A 19,672-nucleotide genomic window follows, 5' to 3' on the forward strand; every position below is an offset into this window, starting at 1 on the left:
TGAAAGAAATAGTTAAGAAATTAAATGATGCCTTAAATTGGGCAAATGTGCTGTTAAGGACTTCATTAAAGGGCTAAAGAGAAAATATGTCCTTTAAAAGGTTAAGGTGTGACTGACCAAGCTGTGGTATTTTCAATTACTTCATATGTATGTGGAATCTGGACAATGAACAAGGAAGAACTGATGCCTTTGATGTTGGTAGAGAGAATATATCATGAATGCCAGTCCCGGCAGAAGTACAGGATTCTGTTCCTCCATAGCAAGGAAAACTAGACTTCATGTCATACAGTTTGGGTATGTTATTAGGATAAAGAAGCTTCTGGACAAGGATATCGTGCTTGGTTAAGAAAAGGATAAAAAAAAAAAAGAAGAGGAAATCCTTCAGTAAGAGTAAATGACATAGTGATTCCAACAAGGGGCTTGACCATGGCAGCTATTATGAGATGGCACAGGCTGGGGAAGTGATTCATTCAGCTCTACAGAGGGTTGTCGTAAGTCAGGACCAACTCAACAGCACCTAGTAACAATACAATATTTGTTGAAGCACTGAACGAACGGACATTTGCCAGAACTGTCTGATTAGAAGTCTGATTTTCTGGTCAGTAAGACTTAATTTAGCAGATTAATTTATTTCCCTTTTATAAAACCATCACTTAGGAAAAGAATTCGACATCTAAATGGTCCAGATAAGGCAAAATTTCCTTCTTATCTCAGCTTTGTTTCCTTTACTTCATCTTATGTTATTAACGTTGAGTTCTGATAAAGCATTAAAAAAGCTTATGCTTGAATGAAATATAAATATGTTATTTCAGTGGCATTGCTTGAGAAATGATATTAGAAAAGACAATGTTTTGCAGAAGTAGAAAATGTCTTGAAATCAAGCCATGGGAATAAGAAAGAAAGAGTGTGAGAAAATAGAATATAAAATTACACTGTGAGAAAATAAAATTACATTACGCTGCAGGGAAAATGATAATATGTGAGCTGATGCCTACTAGAAACCTTATTTTGTGACCCAGTTGATCTTCTAAAATACAGCTTAAAAAATGGCAAGAGAAGAGCTCATGCGTCCAGCACTTCACTTCTCTGGGCCTCATCTGTGGCTGGCAAGAGTCATGTAAGATAATATCTAGAACCTACTAACCATAATAACAACATACAGTTTCACTTAATAGTAACATTTTATATTTATGTTGCTCTTCTGATCACCTACTGATCTCTTTAATACATAGTGTTGGCAAAAGAAGACATTGTTGTGTGCCATGGAGTCAGAACCCACTCATAGCTGACTCTCCAGCGGGTTTACAGAGTCTGCAAATTGCATGTCGGAGCGGGAGATTGGCCCTCTTTCTTCCCATTAACAACTGGTGGATTTTAACCTGAGGCTTTTGGGTTGGCAGGGCAGTTTCTTACCGCTAAGCCCCCAAAGCTCCCTAAGGAATATATACTTCATTTCTAATATTAGATGAAATCTTTGGATGGTACAAATGGTTAGCTTGCTGGATGGCTAACAAAAAGGTTGGAGTTTCATGTTTATTCCAGATGTACCTTGGAAGAAAGGCCTAGCAATCTGGTCTCTGGGTAAAAGACAGAGACATATAAGCTATGATTAATGATAGTAGAAGTCAGACAGAAAGGAACTTTTGCTAGACAAATGCCTTAGAAATGGAAGTCATTGCTATCTGCTGTTGCTACATGCCATCTAGTAGCCATCCTAGGAACACCAGATTGAAACTTTGTCCTATGAAGCAGCATCTTCACAATCTTCACGATGCTAACAGCCATTGCTGTCAGTATGTCAATCTAGCTCATTGAGGACCTTCCTCTCTTTCGCTGACCATCCACTTTTTTAAGCATGGTGACAACTCCCATCAACAAGCTCAAATTTGTTGTTGTTGTTGTTATGTGCTGTCAAGTCTCCAGCAACTCATAGCAACCCTATTTACAACAGCTCTAAACCCTGCTCTATCCCTTGCTAATCTTATTGTCTCTGACACACCTATCCCCATTACCCCAGTGACAGAATCAATCCTACTCATCAAGGGCCTTCCTCTCCTGTGCTGTCCCTCCACCCTCCCAAGTATGACGTCCCTTTCCAAGGACTGATCCCCCCTTGCAACATGTCCAAAGTATGTCAGAAAAAGCTTCAGAATCCTTGTGTCCAAGAAGTAGCCTGGCTTCACCCTCTCCAGGACAAACTTGTTTATTCTCCTAGCAGTCCATGGTATATTCAATTCTCTCCTCCAGCACCACAGCTCAAAGGCATCAATTCTCCTATCATCCCTAGTAATTGTCCAGCTCTCTGATGCATCACAAGTAATTGCAAATATCATGGCCTGGATCAGGTGTAGCTTAGTCTCCAGACTGACATCATTGCTCTTCAGTACTTTGGAGAGGTCTCTGACAGCAGACTTTCTCATTGCAATATGTCTTTAATTTCCTGGCTGCTGGTACCAAGAATTTGGATTGTAGAGCCAAACAAACTGAAGCTGTCAACAATTTCAATCTCTTCACTATCTATCATGAAGCTCCCAATCAGCCCAGTGGTAAGAATCTTTGTTTTCTTGATTTTGAGCTTCAGTCCATATTGAAGGCTGCAGTCCTTTACCTTCTGCAGCAAGTGCTTCAGGTCCTCCTCAGTTTCCACAAGCAGGGTTGTGTCATCTGCATACGGCAGATTATTGATGAGTCTACCTCCAATCCTGATGCCACACTTCTCATAGAGCCCAGCCTCCCAGATAATCTGTTCCACATATAGATTGAAAAGATATGAAGATAGGACACATTCTTGACACACACCCTTCCCAATTTTGAACCATGCAATGGTTCCTTGCTCTGTTTTGATGACTGCCTCCCTGGTCCAAGTACAGGTTTTGCATAAGCACAATCAAATGTTCTGAGATTCCCATTCTTCTCAGAATCAGCCACAGTTTGTTGTGATCTACACAGTTAAATGCCTTTGCACAGTCAATGAAACACAGACATTCCTCTGGTACTCTCTGCTTTCAGCCAAGATGCCAAGATCCATCTGACATTAGCTATAATATCCCTCTTCTAAATCCATCCTACACTTCAGCCAGTTCTCTGTTGTTGTGTTGTTCCTGTCGTTTTTGGATAATCTTCAGCAGAATCTTGCTTGCATGTGATATCAGTGATACTGTTTGATAATTTCCACAGTCTGCTGGATCACCTTTCTTTGGAATGGGGACAAATATTGATCTCTTCCAGTCAGTTGGCCAGGTGGCTGTCCTCCAGATTTCTTGGCACAACTCAGTAAGCACATCCAGGGCAGCGTCTGTTTTTTGAAATATGTCAATTGGTATGCCGTCAATTCCTGGGGCCTTGTTTTTTGCAAATTGACACCAAATCTCACCATCTTCCCTGTAAAGAGCACTCTAGCTGCACTTCCTTTAAGACAGATTTGTTTGTGGTTTTTGGCTCTCCAGTCAATACTCTTCTCCAACACCACAAGTTAAAGGCATCCATTCTTCTTCAATCTTCATTTTTCATTGTCCAACTTTCACATGCATGTGACATAATTGAAAACAACATGACTTGGACCAGGTGCATCTTAGTCTTTAAACAGATATCCTTACTCTTTATCAGAGAGGGCAGCCTCCGTCTCTTGACGATCTAGTCCTGGCATTTCTCTTTGGCCTCCTTCATTCTCTTGGCCAAAAGCTTAGTACTCTGCAGCCTCCTCCTTATTCTTCTTGGTGCGCTGTTTCTTCAGCGAAATGTGCAGGTGCTTGTGCTGCAAGATGCGTGGAGTAACAAGATGCTGAATCTTGGGCACTTTGGTGGTGGGTTTCTTGCCTTCTTTGTTCAGTGGCTTTCTCACAACATATTGACAGGCATTATCTTCCTTGGAGAGGATGAAGAGTTTGTGAATTCTGCTGGCTTTCTTGGGCCCCAGGTGATGTGGTACAGTGGTATCAGTCAGTCCTGGGATGGACTTCTCCCCTTTCTTAACAATGACCAAGTTGAGAACACTCAGATTGGCATCCACAATGCAACCCCGGACAGATCTGCACTTCCTCTCTCCAGTTCTCCGTGGTCTGTAACAAGAATGCCCCTTATCAGCAGCAGGTGAACTCGGCCATGGGTCAAGAGTCTCTGCTTCATGGGAAAACTGTGCTTGTCATTTCTACCACTGATCTGGACAACATATCCCTTCCACTCATCACCAAGAGAGTCAGCAGCAACTTCTGTGGCCATTTGCTTCTCATAAAATAAACGAAGTTTGTGTTCATCATCCACTTCAATGAGTTTCTGGCAGCCAGTGGCTGGGAAAGAGATGTTCAGCTTCACGGTGAAGCAGCTGACAGCCCTAGCAGCGCCACAAAAAAAGAGCTTCTGAGAGGTTTTTTTACAGAAAATTTCACAATGCAACATATCTTTTGATTTCTTGACTCCTGCTCTCATGAATATTGTTTATGGACCCTAGAAAGATGGAATTATTGAAAACTCTAGTTTTTTTCTCTACCATGACGTTATCTAATGGTCCACTTGTGGGGATGCTTGTTTTCTTGATGCTAAGATGTAATCAATATTGAAGGCAATAACCTTTGATCTTCTTTAGTAAGTGCTTCACATCTTCACTTTCCACAGCAGGGCTGTATAAGACTTCTACTTTTTGTTGTTATGTGCTATTGAGTCAGAATTGGCTTATCATTTAACCCTTCAGCAGGATTTCAGAGGCAGTAAATTGAATGGGGGTTGGCTGCCTATTTTTCTCTCGTGGAGCAGCTGATGGGTGGGTTCAAACGGTGTCCCTTTTGATTATAAGCACAGCTACTTACCATCATTTTATTTTAAAATTACTCTGGCTAGAAAAAAAATCTCAAGTTTCTCTGTTGTTTGTTTCCCCCCCTCAAATCTTAAGGAATGTTCAGTAGTTTTGTCTTTACCTATACCCTCCAGAACATATATAACCTCTCAATTATTAAAACAGAGTGTGGTAGTAAAGCAATATGAAATTTTGACATTTGAAACTGAGGTTATGGGAGTCCTGAATTTATCCTCAAGAGAGGCACTAGCAAAGATCAGAACTTTTTAATTCTTAATTTATTTTTATACTATAAAACTAACAGTTTTATGTACTGACATTTTAAGGTTTGAATGGTACATTAGCGTAATTTTCAAGATTTCAACATGAACACCTATTTTATATTTTTAAAAAAGACTGCAAAATTACTTCTCTTTTTGGGTCTTATAAATTTTCATTGCAGCATGAAGTTTCTGTTAAAAAATCTTTTGTAGAATTCATATGCTAAATATCAAACCAATAAGTGTCAAACTTTATAAAAATATAAAGAAATTAATGCTTTCAATTTTATTGTCATAGAGGAGCAGGAATCCTGTGGCATGCATTTGAATTATAAAAATCTTACAGTGAAATTAATGCAAAACATTTATCAAACTTCGAGAATTTACAAATCATTAGGTTAGGAGCCAGATGATATTTCTTCCTCTTAAAAGCTTATTATAATCTTGTGTCAATTCTCAGCATGATTACTACTGATGCCTTTGAATTTGGTGTTGGCTAAGAGTATTGAATATCCCGTAGACTGCCAAAAGAATTGATAACTTTCTCTTGGAGAAAGTGAAACCAGCATGATCCTTAGAGACAAAGATGGCAAAACGTCATCTCACATACTTTGTATTGTTGGAAGGAGTCAGTCCTTAGAAGAAGATAGCATGTTGGGAAAGGTAAAGGGTCAGAAAAAGGGAGGAAGATGGATTCAGTGAGATGAATTGACACAGCTATTGTAACAATTGGCTGAACAGGTTGGAGATAGAGGATGGCATAGCATAGGGCAAAGATTAGATATATCATTTGTAGGGTTACTATGTTGTGTTGCACCTAATAACAACAACATAAAATGTTGTTGTTACATGCCATTGAGTCACTTGCAACTTATAGCTACCCTATGTACAACAGCCCCGAACTCTCCTCTATCTTGAACAAACCCCATTGTCTCTGACACACCTACCCCCATTATCCCAGTCATTGAGTCATTCCATCTCAACTAGGGTCTAATTGTTGTTGTTGTTGTTATGTGCCATCGAGTCACCTGTGACTCATAGTGACACTATGTATAACAGCCCTAAACCCTGCTCTATCCTGTGCCAATCTCATTGTCTCAGAGACACCTACTCCCTCAATCACTGAATCGATCCATATCATCAATCAAGCATATTCCTCTTCTGAGTTGTCCCCCCACTCTCCCAAACCTTATGTCCCTCTCTAAGGACTGGTCCCTCCTTGCAACATGCCAAACTATGTCAGATGAAGGTTCAGAATCCTTGCATGCAAACAGTATCCTGGTTTCACCTTCTCCACGACAAACCTATTTGTTCTAGCAGTCCATGGTATATTCAACACTCTTCTCCAGCACACAGCTCAAAGACATCAATTCTCTTTCTATCATCACTAGTCACTATCCAGTTCTCCAATGCACAGCAAGCAATTGCAAAGACTATTAAATATTTCTGGCTACTCAGAAGCCCTGGTGACACAATGATTTATGTACTCTGTTGCTAATCAAAATGGCAAAAATCTGAACCCCTAGTATCTCTGTGGGAGAAAGACGTGACTTTTATAAAAGTGTTTTATAAAGATTTATAACCTTGGAAACTTTGTGACACAATATTTTGTACTTTAGTGTTGCTAATAGATGGAATTGCCTTGACAGGAACAGGCTGGATACTGGTTTTCTGGTTACTCTGTCATGGCAGCATGAAAGCAGTCATGGACATAAAATACTGAGGGCAATTTTATGTATATAAAACTTTAATATAAATGTTGTTACTGTTGTTATGTAGTGTTGAGTCAGGACTGACTCGTATCTGACTCTTCAGCAGGTTTTCAGAAATTGCAAATGGCATAGCAGGAGATTGCCCATTCTTCTCCCACAGAGCAGTGAATTCAAACTACCTGCATTTGGGTTGGTAGTGCAACTCCTTACCAACAGGTCATCACAGCTTCCTTCAATACTTTAAGTGTCTGTGAAGGGAATCTATAAAGAAACGTCCTGAACATCCCATGGACTGCCAGATGAACAAACATATATTTTAGAGAAGGTGCAGCCAGTGTGCTCCTTGGAGGTGAAGGTGATAAAGCTTTGTCTCACATACTTTGAACATGTAGCTAAGAGAGCTCATTTCTTGGTGAAGGGACATCATGCTTGGAAAAATAGGGTTGGCAAACCAGAAGAAGACCTTCCACCAAATGGATTGACACAGTTACTGCAACAATGGCTCAAATATGTCAGAGATTATGAAGATGGCACCAAATAGGTCAGGGTTCAGATATATTGTTTATAAGGTTGCTATGAGTTGTATTCCATTTCATGGCACCTAACAATAACAATAATAACAATAACATAAAGAGGTAAAGAGGGAGCTCTGGTGGCTTAGTGCTGAGGAACTTGGTGTCAATGCAAAGATATGCACTTTGAATCCACCAGCTGCTCTGGAGGAGAAAGATGGGCAATCTCCTCCCACAAGATTTACTGCTTCTGGAAACTCACTGTAGGGTCAGCTATGAGTCAGTTCCAACTGGACAGTACACAACAGTAATAACAACAAAGAGGCGGGGAGCTGTCCTGCCACCTCAATGGCAGGTGGTTCGAATCTCTCAGCTGCTCTGCTGGGAAAGAAAGGCAATCTCCTCCCTTACAGTTTATGTCTTCCAAAAACTTACCAGAAGGGTCAGCTATGTGTCAGTTCTAACTTGACAGTTGTTGGGGAATGTTGTGGGAGAAGGGAGGGCCTCTGGCCAGGAGAGATCACCAATCTCCAGATAAGTGCAAACCTCCTAAAACGGCCTTTAATAAGGGATAGAGAAAGCCCCCCTGTGTTTGGCTGTACTGGCTTGAGAAAGCTCACCACCAGGGAAGACCGCTGCCTCATTGAGCTGGGAGTGATTCGCATGAGGCTGAGATTCTCCTATCCAATCCGCATATCCCACATCTGCAAGCCCACCCTATCCTGTCTTCCTGTTTACTTGTTCATATGTAAGTGCACCGCGGACCCCAATAGAGTTGAGCTGGATTTACTCTCTGGCTGGCTCTTGGAGTGGTGTGTCTCTGTCATGATTACTCGCATCAGAGTGTTTCTCTTCGTTGCCGGCGAACGAACAGCGACAGACAGTAATGCTGAGTTTTATAAAGGGTTATGTTTCACAAAATCTTCTTTTCCTTTTTATTTCCCATCATCATTTTAAGAAGGGAAAGACAATATAAAAGAGGGAGGTCGGTGAAGAAAAAGATCAAGGCAATAAAGGTGCTACCATTACATACACAAACCTGCAGTAACAGCCATAACAATCATTTGAAACTCATTGTCACCAAGTCAGAACCCACTCATAGCTGATGCTCCAGCAGGTTTTCAGAGGCTGTAAATCACACAGGAGGAGGTTTTTCCATCTTTCTGCCTTACTGCACATGGAGGGATTTCTACACATCTGGCCTCATTTTTATTGCTCCCTTAGAAGAAGATTGATTTAATCTAACTACTAAATTTGGAAGGAAAATCTGAGCATGCAAAACCAACTCACCCCTCTCCAGTTTGCAGGCCCCAGCAGGAGTTCATATTCTGCTCAGCTCCGTCACAGAAGGTTCACACAGGTGGTTCCCCACTGGAGTCCAGACACTGGGTGGTGGATCTCTAATTCCAGGGTCATGTCTTGTTAGGAAGTCTGCTCATCTGAGATAGAAGACATATTCTCTGTTATCAATCACATTTTCTAACTTATTTATTGCAAATATGTTTTTTAAGAGACATAAACGCAGGTTATATACATAGATTTCACCTGATGGTATGCATAGGAATCAGATTGATTGCCTCTGTGGAAAGAACCGCTGGAGAAGCTCAATATCAGCTGTGAAAACTAGGCCCGGAACTGATTGTGCAACAGACCACCAACTACTCATAGGCAAGTTCAAGCTGAAGCTGAGGAAAATTAAATCAAGTCCACGGGAACCAAAATATGACTTTGAATCTATTCCACCTGAATTTCAGAACCATCTCAGGAACGGGTTTGAGGTCTTGAGCACTAAAGAGCAAAGACCAGGTGAGTTGTGGGAGGATATCAAGGGTATCATCCAGGAAGAGTGCAAACATTCATTGCAAAGACAGAAGAGGAAGAGAAGACCAAAATGGATGTCAGAAGAGACTCTGAAAATTGCACTGGAGCGCAGAGACGCCAAAGCACAAGGAAGAATTCAAGATACTAAAGAGTTGAATAGAAGATTTCAAAAGACAGCACAGGATGACAAAGTAAAATATTACAATGAAATGTGCAAGGAGTTGGAGTCAGAAAATCAAAAGGGCCGAACTCGCTCAGCGTTTCTTAAGCTCAAGGAACTGTAGAACAAATTCAAACCTCGAGTTGCTATAATCAAGAATGCTTTGGGCAGAATATTAAATAATCCAGGAAGTAGTAAAAGAAGATGGAAAGAATATACCGAGTCACTGTATCAAAAGGAATTGGCAGACATAGAAGAATTTAATGAAACAACATATGAGCAAGAGCCTATGGTGATGAAAGAAGAAGTTCAAGTAGCTTTGAAGGAACTAGCGAAAAATAAGGCCCCAGAAATAGATGGTATCCCAACTGAGATATTTCAGCTAACAGATGCTGCCCTGGATGTGCTCACCAAGGTGTGCCAAGAAATCTGGAGAACAACCAACGGAATGGAAAAGATCTATATTTTTCACATCCCAAAGAAGGGTGACCCATCAGAGTGTGGAAACTATAGAACAATATCATTAATTTCACATGCAAGCAAGATTCTACTGAAGATTATCCAAAAATGACTGGAACAGCACATCAAGTCGAGGCTGGGTTTAGAAGGGGCCGTGGTACTAGGGATATTGTTGCTAATGTTAGATGGATCTTAGCTGAAAGCAGGGAGTACCAGAGGAATGTATATCTGTGTTTCATTGACTATGCAAAGGCGTTTGTTGGTGTGGATCATAACAAACTGTGGCTGACTCTGAGAAGAATGGGAATCCTAGAACACTTGATCGGACTAATGAGAAACCTATACTTGAACCAAGAGGCAGTCATCAGAACAGGCAAGGAAACACTGCATGGTTCAAAATTAGGAAGGGCATACGCCAGGGATGTGTCCAGTCTCCATACCTTTTCAAACTGTATGCAGAACAGATTATTCGGGAGGCTGGGCTCTATGAGGAGAAATGTGGGGTTAAGATTGGTGGAAGATGTATCAGCAATCTGCGATATGCAGATGACACAACCCTGCTTGCTGAAACTGAGGAGGACCTGAAGTGCTTGCTGCAGAGGGTCAAGGACTGCAGCCTCCTTTATGGATTGAGAGGCTCAATGTCAAGAAGACAAAGATTCTCACCACTGGGCCAATTGGCAGCATCAGGATGGATGGTGAAGAGATTGAGATTGTTCCCATCTTTAGTGTGCTTGGCTCCACAGTCAACACTCTTGACACCAGTAGCCAGGAAGGTAAAAGATGTATTGCCATGGGAAAGTCTGCCATTAGGGACCTCTCCAAAGTACTGAAGAGCAATGGTGTCTCTCTGGAGACTAAGGTGCATCTGATACAGACCATGGTCTTTGCTATTACTTGTTTTGCATCAGAGAGTTGGACAATGACTAAGGAGGATAGAAGGAGAATTGATGCCTTTGAGCTTTGGTGCTGGAGAAGAGTATTGAGGATATCATGGACTGCTAAGGAAACAGATTCAGCCTGGAAAGGGTCAAACCAGGCAGCTTCTTGGAGGTAAGGATTCTGAGGCTCCATCTAACATACTTCGGACATGTTGTAAGGAAGGAGCGGTCCTTGGAGAAGGACATCATGCTTGGTAGTGTGGAGGGACAGCGCAGGAGAGGAAGGCCATCTATGAGGTGAGTTGATTCAATGACTGGGGTAATTGGGATGGGCGTATCAGAGACAGTGTGATTGGCACAGGACAGGGCAGAGTTTAGGGCTGTTGTACATAGGGTTGCTATGAGTCGCAAGTGACTTGACGGCACATAACAACAACAACAACAACAACAACAACAACAACAACAACAACCACTTTAGTATCTTGGAGTGATTTCCTATGAGACTTTAGTAAATTCAGAATTGGACTTCAACTGTTTCAAAATAAAAGTAATAGGAATTCCTATCCTCTTAGTGTTTTCCTTTACTTCTTATTGGTTCCAAGTCAGGAATGGAGACAATGGGTGCTATTTATTGGGCTCCTTTAGTTCCATCAAGATCAACACTGCTACCTCTGATCAAAACTTGACCAAAACTCTATGGAAAAGTAGGACTAATTGGCTCTATTTTTGTTTCCACTTTCATGGTCCTTATATATTATTCTATGTAATTGCTAAAATAGTCTACTGTTAGGAGATTGTCCACAATGTTCCCCAGGAGGAAAACAAAAGAGAAGAAAGTGAAGAAAATCTGAAATGCACTGTAGGGTAGCCAGCACCTAGTCTGGTTTCTTTTACTCAAGTGAATGCCTTTCCTGGAGGCAGGACCATTTGCAGGAACTGCAGGAGAAGAAATGGTAAACTGGTCCACTGAAATCTCTCTCTCATCTGATCCAGACACCATGAGAACATTCCGCACAGAATTTACGCTGAAAAAGGAAGATCTAAGATTAGAGAGCTCTGGTGGCTAATGGTAAGAAGCTGCGTGCGATCCCAAAGGAATGCAGTTCAAATCCACCAGTTTTTCCATGGGAGAGACGGGCAATCTCTCCTCCTATGTGATTAACTGCCTCAGAAAACTTGCTAGAGGGTCAACTATGATTCGATCTCAACTCAATTGACCCACAACAACAACAACAACAACAATGATTAGAATTATCAGTTTCAAGCATTATCCTGGCTTAAATTATTACTGTTTTGCAAAGATAATCTTTTGAAGTTGTCCTAGCATCTTTTCCTAAAATCTTTTCGTTACTGGATGTTGCACACAACTAAAGTTGTCAGCTAATATTCAGATAGTTGAAGGTTTGAGTTCATCAAGAGGCACCTTGGAAAAAAGCCTTGGTGATCAACTTCCAAAAAAGAAAACCACTGGAGTGCAATCCTAGGTAACACACACACGGGGCTTCTGGACTCAGGATCTACGCAAGAACAGCTGGTTAAACTAAGTTATCCTCATCACAGACCAATTTTTTTTAAAAAGAGCTGCAAATGAATTTTCTTGCTCCATTATTATCTTAAAGAGAATTTCCTTTAGTAAAAGTAAGCACAAGAGAATGTATTTCAATGTCATCTTCTCTTATCCTATTAAATCAAATTCTCAAGTAAAACTGGATTGCTGTGTAAAAATTTCACAACTGAAAATATTAAAAAAATACTTTTCTTTCTTTTTTTTTTTAGCTCTGTGAATAACTTTGAGTGTGGACAGCAGGAGTTCGGTGAATTCTGTGAAGTCCCACCTTGGACTTCCTCTCTTAGTGATGTCCAAAATAGACCCATTCATCTATTTTTAAACTTTCTAAAATTAGCAACTGGAAAACAGAGTAGCAGGCTGATGCCATAGGCTACTTCATTACCTCAGTTATTAGCCTGACAAAATAAGTGACTTTCCATTAAACAGCAGTGACACAAAAGGAGGAAGGTTTAGAGGTCAATAGCTCCTGTGATATGAATCCTTAAATGTAGCATTTCTCCGGGGACTGTTGGAATTAACTGCTGACAAGTTAATTGCTCTTATTCCCTAATTAACCAAGCCTTACCTCATTAGTCCTTTGTCGTAATTGGACAACATTTTCGAGGATCTAAAGATCCACCCAATAATAATGAGTAAACAACTGATATTAAAACAGCTTCCACTTGTTGACAAGATTAATTGAATAATTGTTGTTTCATTGAGAATAAAAAAAGCAAGGAAATGTAGTAGAGATTTCGTGCCAATCTTTTCTCAGGAAAAATTTCTTTAGAAAGACACATAAACTTTCTAAAAGAATTGCTGAATCTGATTTAGCCTAAGAATCTCAACATGGGGTTTAATTGAGAATTTGTACTGATTTACTGAGTCTTAATTTTTTTCAATAAAGTATACACACACACACACACTTTACACCTTATATATCCTTTAAATTCTAACCATATGGATAGATTTTGAACAAGCTTCTTAAACGAATTCTCTACACAAACGTAACTTGGCAGAAACTAATTGATTCAGCAAAGCAAATTATACTCTGAAGCAACTTTGGCAAATACCTCAGAACAGTTTAGTTTCTTTTGAAACTAATAGCTGCGATTTTTGAAATTGAGTAGTATTTGAGTATTGCAAGTAAAAGACAAAAATTTGCATCTAACTTGTGTGGAAATTATTTTTCAATTTTTTTTCCCCTTTACGTGTCATAATTAAGCTCTAGTACGGATTTGGGAGTTTGAAGATCGGTCACTTGTGGACAGCCCACGATTTCGTTGTACTTGAGCCTATTTTTTTCTTGTCAAATATGATTTCAACCACATCACTGAAACTGTCAGTTAAAAAAAAAACGATCCTGACTATGTCAGGCATGATAGTTCCCTCTGGAGACCTGATAGACTGTTGGTAAAAAAACCATTTAAAAAGGTCTGAAAATTCGCCAACCCCTGTATCAGTGGGAAATAAGATCTCTCCGACAACTACAGGGGTGACTCCCCATTTCATTACAGGTGGAAGAGGGAAGTCTATCACTTCTTCCAAAATGTGATTGACATTACTAGGAAAGCTTGGGAGCTCAGAGTAGTCTCCAAGCAGGGAATCTAGAATTCAGTTGGGGTGCTCAGCTATCTTTTTTTCCTGTGACCACTTTTCAAAGTTACATCTAGGGAACTTTTAGTACAACAAATTACACTAAGGCAGGGAGATACCGATAGAATTTAGAAGAGATGCTGAATTGTATTTATCCTCAGAACCCCAACATGAGTTTAATGCTGACTTTGTAATGGTTTATTGTGTCTTAATTCTTTCAGTTTATTATAGTTACTGTTGTTAGGTGCCGTTGAGTTGTCAATGACTCCTAGTGATCCTGTGAACAACAGATCTGAACCTTGCCCTCTTCCATGCCATCTTCACCATCTCTGATACACTGGAGCTTATTGATACAGTCCCTGTGCTAATCCATTTTGTTGAGGGTCTTCCTTTCTTTTTCTGACCTTCTGTCTTTTCCAGAATGTCCCCCCGCCCCTTCAAGAACTGGTCCCTCCTGGCAACATGTCCATAGTATTCCTTTCATTAAGTTACCATGTATTAACTAAACACTGTTACAATTTTTAGTTTTGGTTTCCTCTCAGATAAGAAAACTGAGGTTGAGAAAAGTCGAATATTCTCCAGTTGATCAAACTGTTAGGTAATCAATGAAGAATCAAGTGCAGGTCTGACTCTAAACTCCTTGTGGTCCCCTTAATACCACACTGTCTCCTGGGACAGCAACTGGGAGATTACCTATTGGAATCACAATTATGTAGATGCTTACATAGCATCAAGGTTAGTTAAGATATAAATGATCCAGAATAAAATTGTGTGATTTGAGGTGTGTGTGGGGAATCCATGAATTTTGGCTAATGTATTGGAAATCACATTTTACTGAGAAAATACCTAAGTCCTAGGGCTAGTAGTTAAATTTGTGCTCATAATAAACGAAGACAATTCTTTTAATGTCTTTTGTCTAAATTACACATCATTCATAGACGGAAGATACTTTGTGCTCCTGGAATGTGAACAGCTCCTGGAATGGATGCTGTGAAAGAATGTAGCCTTTTACAGTACTAGGAGGCCTGGTGTGCTAGGTATGATACATAGGCAATTCTTGAATGGTGCAAATGTTTCTAAAGAAAGGTCTAGCAATTTGCTTCCAAAAGGTTACAGCCTTGAAAACTCAGTAAGTCAGGTCTACTCTAACATGAGTCACCTGACTCAGAATTGACAATTGCCTCTCTCTCGTTTTACTAGTTTAAATAATACTGAATACTAGCAACTGTTCAGAAGCTCTGGTGGTTCAGCCCACAGGACGTTGTGCCACTAATGCAAAGGCTGGGACTCCTCTGAGAGTTCAAATCTACCCTCAGTTCCCTGAGAGATGATGGGTGACCTCTTATTGTGTGATTTACAACCTTGGAAAACCATAGAGAGTCAGGTATAAGTCTCTGCTTCTGACTTTATGACAATGAGGGTCTGAAGGTTTGGTTTTGTTTTATGTGTGCAATAAGGTTGCTATTTTTGGGGGGGAAAGAAAAATGTGGGTGACAGGGATGAGCACTAGGCTAGGACTCAGGACACCTGGGCTGATTTGGTTCCATCTTCTGACTTATTCCATCCTTTGATGATTCTCAGCCAGGTTGGAACCAGCAGCTAATTTTGTTTAACAGAATTATGGGCAAGAAGTTAGCTGGGAACCAGGATGCTAAACTACTACCATTTGTAACAAAGTCCTACACTGTAAAGAATTCTCCTGCTCCTAGATGCTATGTAGAGCTCCACTGGGAAGCAGTATGTACAACACCTACTTTGATCATCTGAAAATGGAAGAAGTTGAGTTTCCATCTTTAATTCTTTCCAGGGAGGGGCATAACATTGCAGCAGATGGCCTCCCTCCCTGCATGACCAAGCACGTCCAGCTGCCCGTTTTAAATCTCAGATTTCTGAGTAAGTCTTAATTTGAAGAAAGAATTCTTTGATTTAAAATTAACAACAACAACAAAAAAGGTTTGTAAATCAGTGGATTAAAAGACCTTTAAGTTCCTTCCAATTGTGGATCCTTGTGAGTAGGGGAAAATTGAAATTGGAAGTGAGAATGGAAAGATTTAGTGAGGAAAAGGAGTCCAGCCTGATAAGATCTGAGAGAACAAATGACCAGGCCCAGCTGTTGGCTGAGTCTTTGGCCAGTGACCCCAATGGGTCACAGCTCACAGCTGTAGAGGGGTCGGGAAGGAATTGCGAGACCTCAGCTCCCAAAGGCATCTGCCATTCAAATGCAGATGCAATCCAATGGTGAATTAGTGGTCTGTCAGCCACTTCATTGTACACAGCAGGCCATGCATCCTTAGGTTTGATTTTTTCTAATCATTCTTCATACAAGTTGACATTTTCCAAAATTCTTAAAATGCAAATTTAAGATGACTTTGAGAAAGCCAGTTAAGGAGTCTGTATGGGCCAACCTCACATTTTGATGCAGAAGAAATTCTTGTTATGGGTGCAGCTCTGTTACCAAAAGTTTTATGCAAATCAAAATTTAAAAGTTGAAATTTGTGTCAAGTATAATGTGAGAGCTTGCAGTAATTCTTCCCTGGAAAGTGAAAAATTTTCCTATAATGCATGTAATTACCTTCTAACTGCTTTCTCTATTTTTATTGTTGTTTCTTAAAGTGTATTGGTCTATTACCTAAGGAAGCCCACACATCGCTGGGTTGGCCTTTGAATAATTCATTCCAAACAGAATAATACATTCATTCTCAAGGGAAAAGATGTCTTTAATTTTCCTTCAGAAACATGTCTGGAGAGAGAACTAAATAGAAAGAAAGTGGTCTTAGAGATGGATAAATATGAGGAAGAAGGAAAAATTATATTTATGGACTGGTATTTACAATGTTTCTGGTATTTTTTTGGTTATTGAATGATCAAAACATCCTATAAAATTGATCATATAGTCTAACTCCTGAAGTTCTTCATCAAGACTAAGGGAAAATGATTCTATATAAGGGTTGGTTGTTACATGAACCCGGCTCATAGCGACCCAGTGAGGACAGAGTTGTACTGTTAAGTGCTGTCAAGTTGACTATGCCTCATAGAAACCCCATGAACAACGCGTCCATCCTTATCATCTCCAATGCACTCGAGTCCTCTGTTACTATGTCACGTCATTTCATTGAGGGTCTGTCCTTCATTTGCTGACCCTGCACATTTCCGAGCATTATGTCCTCCTCACAGCATGCTCAACATATGTGTGATGGTGTTTTACTATCCTTGTCTCCAACAAGCACTCTGGCTACACTTTTCCCAAGATATACTTGTTCTTTCTCCATTCTATGGCATATTCGGCATTCTTCTCTAATACCAAAACTCAAATACATTGATTCTTCTGTTACCCTTATTGATTGTCTAACTTTCAAATATAGAATGGGCCAAGGCTGTAAAACTTTACAAAGCAGGCTGTCTTATCTTTGTCCTTCAGAGTGGCTGGTAGACTTGAACTGCTAACCTTTCAGTTAGCAGTCCAATCCATCATGGACTTAGTCCATTGTATACTACCAGGGTTTCCTTGTGTATTTGTGATGCTATACAGTACTTGTTCTTTTGTAATCTGATTACTTCTCCTAGCATTAACATCTTCAAGGATAAGATCTTATGTTCCAGTATAACACTTTTTTCAAGTTAACTTTGATTTCTTTTTTTAAAGCAAAGCAGTGTTAGGAGAAAAATAATATGTGAAACTTGGCTTTACTGCCACACTCTGTTTCCACTATGACCCGTCTGTTGGTTTAGTGGTTTATGTGTTGCTGTGAGGCTGGAAGATTTGCTATTGTTATTTTTACTTAACTCCTTTCTATCAGCGGAGCCTCGGAGATAAAGGTAGAATGGAGTTGCACTGCTAATCCAATGGCTGAGCCTCTCTGGAGGTCTGAATCCATCAGCTGTTTCACAGGAGAAAGATAAGCAGTCGCCTCATCTTGTGTAGTTCCCAGTCATGGACACTGGCTGGGGAGTCAGCTGTAAGTCAATTCCAATTGCCAGCAATGATTTTGAGAGATTTCATGACTGTTGAGTAGGAGCAAACTTATAAACAAACCTTCATGGGGTTTCTGAGGCTGTAAGCCATGTGGGAGGAGATTGCTCATCTTTCCCCCTCAATGCTATGGGTGGATTTAAACCAGTAGGTATATGGCCTTTGGGCTAGCAGTGTAACTCCCTATGGACTAGGCCATTCATGTTACTTTTTCTAGTGTTGGCAAATCAGTTCCAATTAAATGGACCAAGCCACCATTGTTACTGTTTTTAGATGCCAGGAAGTCAGTACCAGCTAATGGTGATCCTATACACAATTGAATGAAGTACTGTCTGGTCTTGTACCACCCTCCCAATCATTAGGCTTCAGTTCATTGCTGTAGCATTGTGTTAATCCAAATTGTTAACTACTTTCCTCATTCTCACTGGTCCTCTAATCTATAGAGTCTTGGTATCCCCACATTTAAGAAACATTGTGGCTGCATGTATTTTAAGATAGATTGCTTGTTATTCTGGTAGTCTATGGCATTTTTAATATTCTTCATCAACCTTATAATTGAAAGGCATCATTTCTTCTTCAATCTTTCTTATTCATTGTCCAGATTTCACTTGCAATATTGCCATATGTCTCATGCATCTGAAGCAATTGAAAATATCAGAAAACAGGTCAAGTGCATGCTAGTCCTCAAAGTGACATTTTTGCTTTTTAACATTCTTAAGAGGATTTTTCTCAGTAGATTTGCTGAATGTAATATGCCATTTGATTTCCTGACTACTGTTTCCATGTGTGTTCATTGTAGATCCAAGAAAAATGAAATCCTTCACAATTTCAATAATTTTTTTATTGTGTTGTAGCTTATAGGCCTAGTGAGGAAGAATTTCTCATTTACTTTATGTTGAGCTATGGTGCTAGTATTAAAAATATCAGCAGAATTACCCATGGTAGACCGAGTTCCACAGAGCTTGTAGAGTAAGATACACGAGGAAGAAAGCTTTGTAGAGCCAATTTTAAAAGTCAGCCAATGAAGATTTTCTGAATCCCAACATAAAAAGCTGACATACTGCTAGAAAATAAGCTTATTATGTTAGAAGACACTAAAAAAATACAGTGTCCATGACAGTGGGTTCACACTAACCAATGATCACGAAAATAGTGAGGGTTGAACAATGTCTTGTTGTTGTTGTACATGAGTTTGCTAGGAGTCTGAGCCAAGTTGGCAACAGGTAACAACAAATGTTTTAGCAAGTTTCCCATTCTTTCCTCTTGGATAAGGTTTCAATATACTTAGAGTGCCCAGTTAGTTAATAGCTTTTCTACTACCACATTCATCTCCTGAATGAAAATAAGACATTCCCTTGCAGTTTTCTGTCTGTCAGGAATAGGTAGGATAGAGACAAAAAGCACAGTTGGCTTTGGCTAGGGCTGAAAGGTTGAAGTAGGTCTGGCCCATTCCAGCTGTCAAATATGCTTGTATGGCTCTCGGAGGAGGATTGCACTGAAATATCACAAGGAGACACATAAGGATTGGGGATTCCTACTTAACACTGACTTCAGTGGTGCCTTTCAAGACATATTTTATTTGCATAGTATTGTTCAGAAAGTTATTTTTCTATGATAATGGCATGGAACTATTTGGATAATTTAACAATGTAATTGCTGTTTATTATGCCAAATTTACCTCCAGGTCTCCTGGAACCTAGTTTTTCCACAGGAATATGGTGAAAACAAGAAATATTTTTGCAGAAGGACAGCTGGAGAGTGGTAGAATATACAAGTTATTGAGAGACATGAGACCACTGTACATGTTAATGGTTAATTTTACATCTCAGCTTAGACATAGACCCTACAGACACATGCACACACATTTTTATGTTGAGTTCATTTACCTATAGCTCTTTACATAGACGTTTGCTTTTTAATAAGACTTTTGCTGCCACGGTTAGGGGGATTCCTGGGACCTGTG

General features: G+C 40.0%; 1 pseudogene; it reads right to left on the reverse strand.

Moving 5' to 3' along the window:
* Window positions 1–3,682: 3,682 nt before the first annotated feature.
* Window positions 3,683–12,761, reverse strand: LOC102876250 (annotated as a pseudogene).
* Window positions 12,762–19,672: the final 6,911 nt, after the last annotated feature.

Source organism: Elephantulus edwardii, unplaced genomic scaffold (assembly GCF_000299155.1).
Source record: "Elephantulus edwardii isolate Elephantulus edwardi_28Jun2011 unplaced genomic scaffold, EleEdw1.0 scaffold00007, whole genome shotgun sequence".
In the NCBI taxonomy this organism is placed as follows: Eukaryota; Metazoa; Chordata; class Mammalia; order Macroscelidea; family Macroscelididae; genus Elephantulus; species Elephantulus edwardii.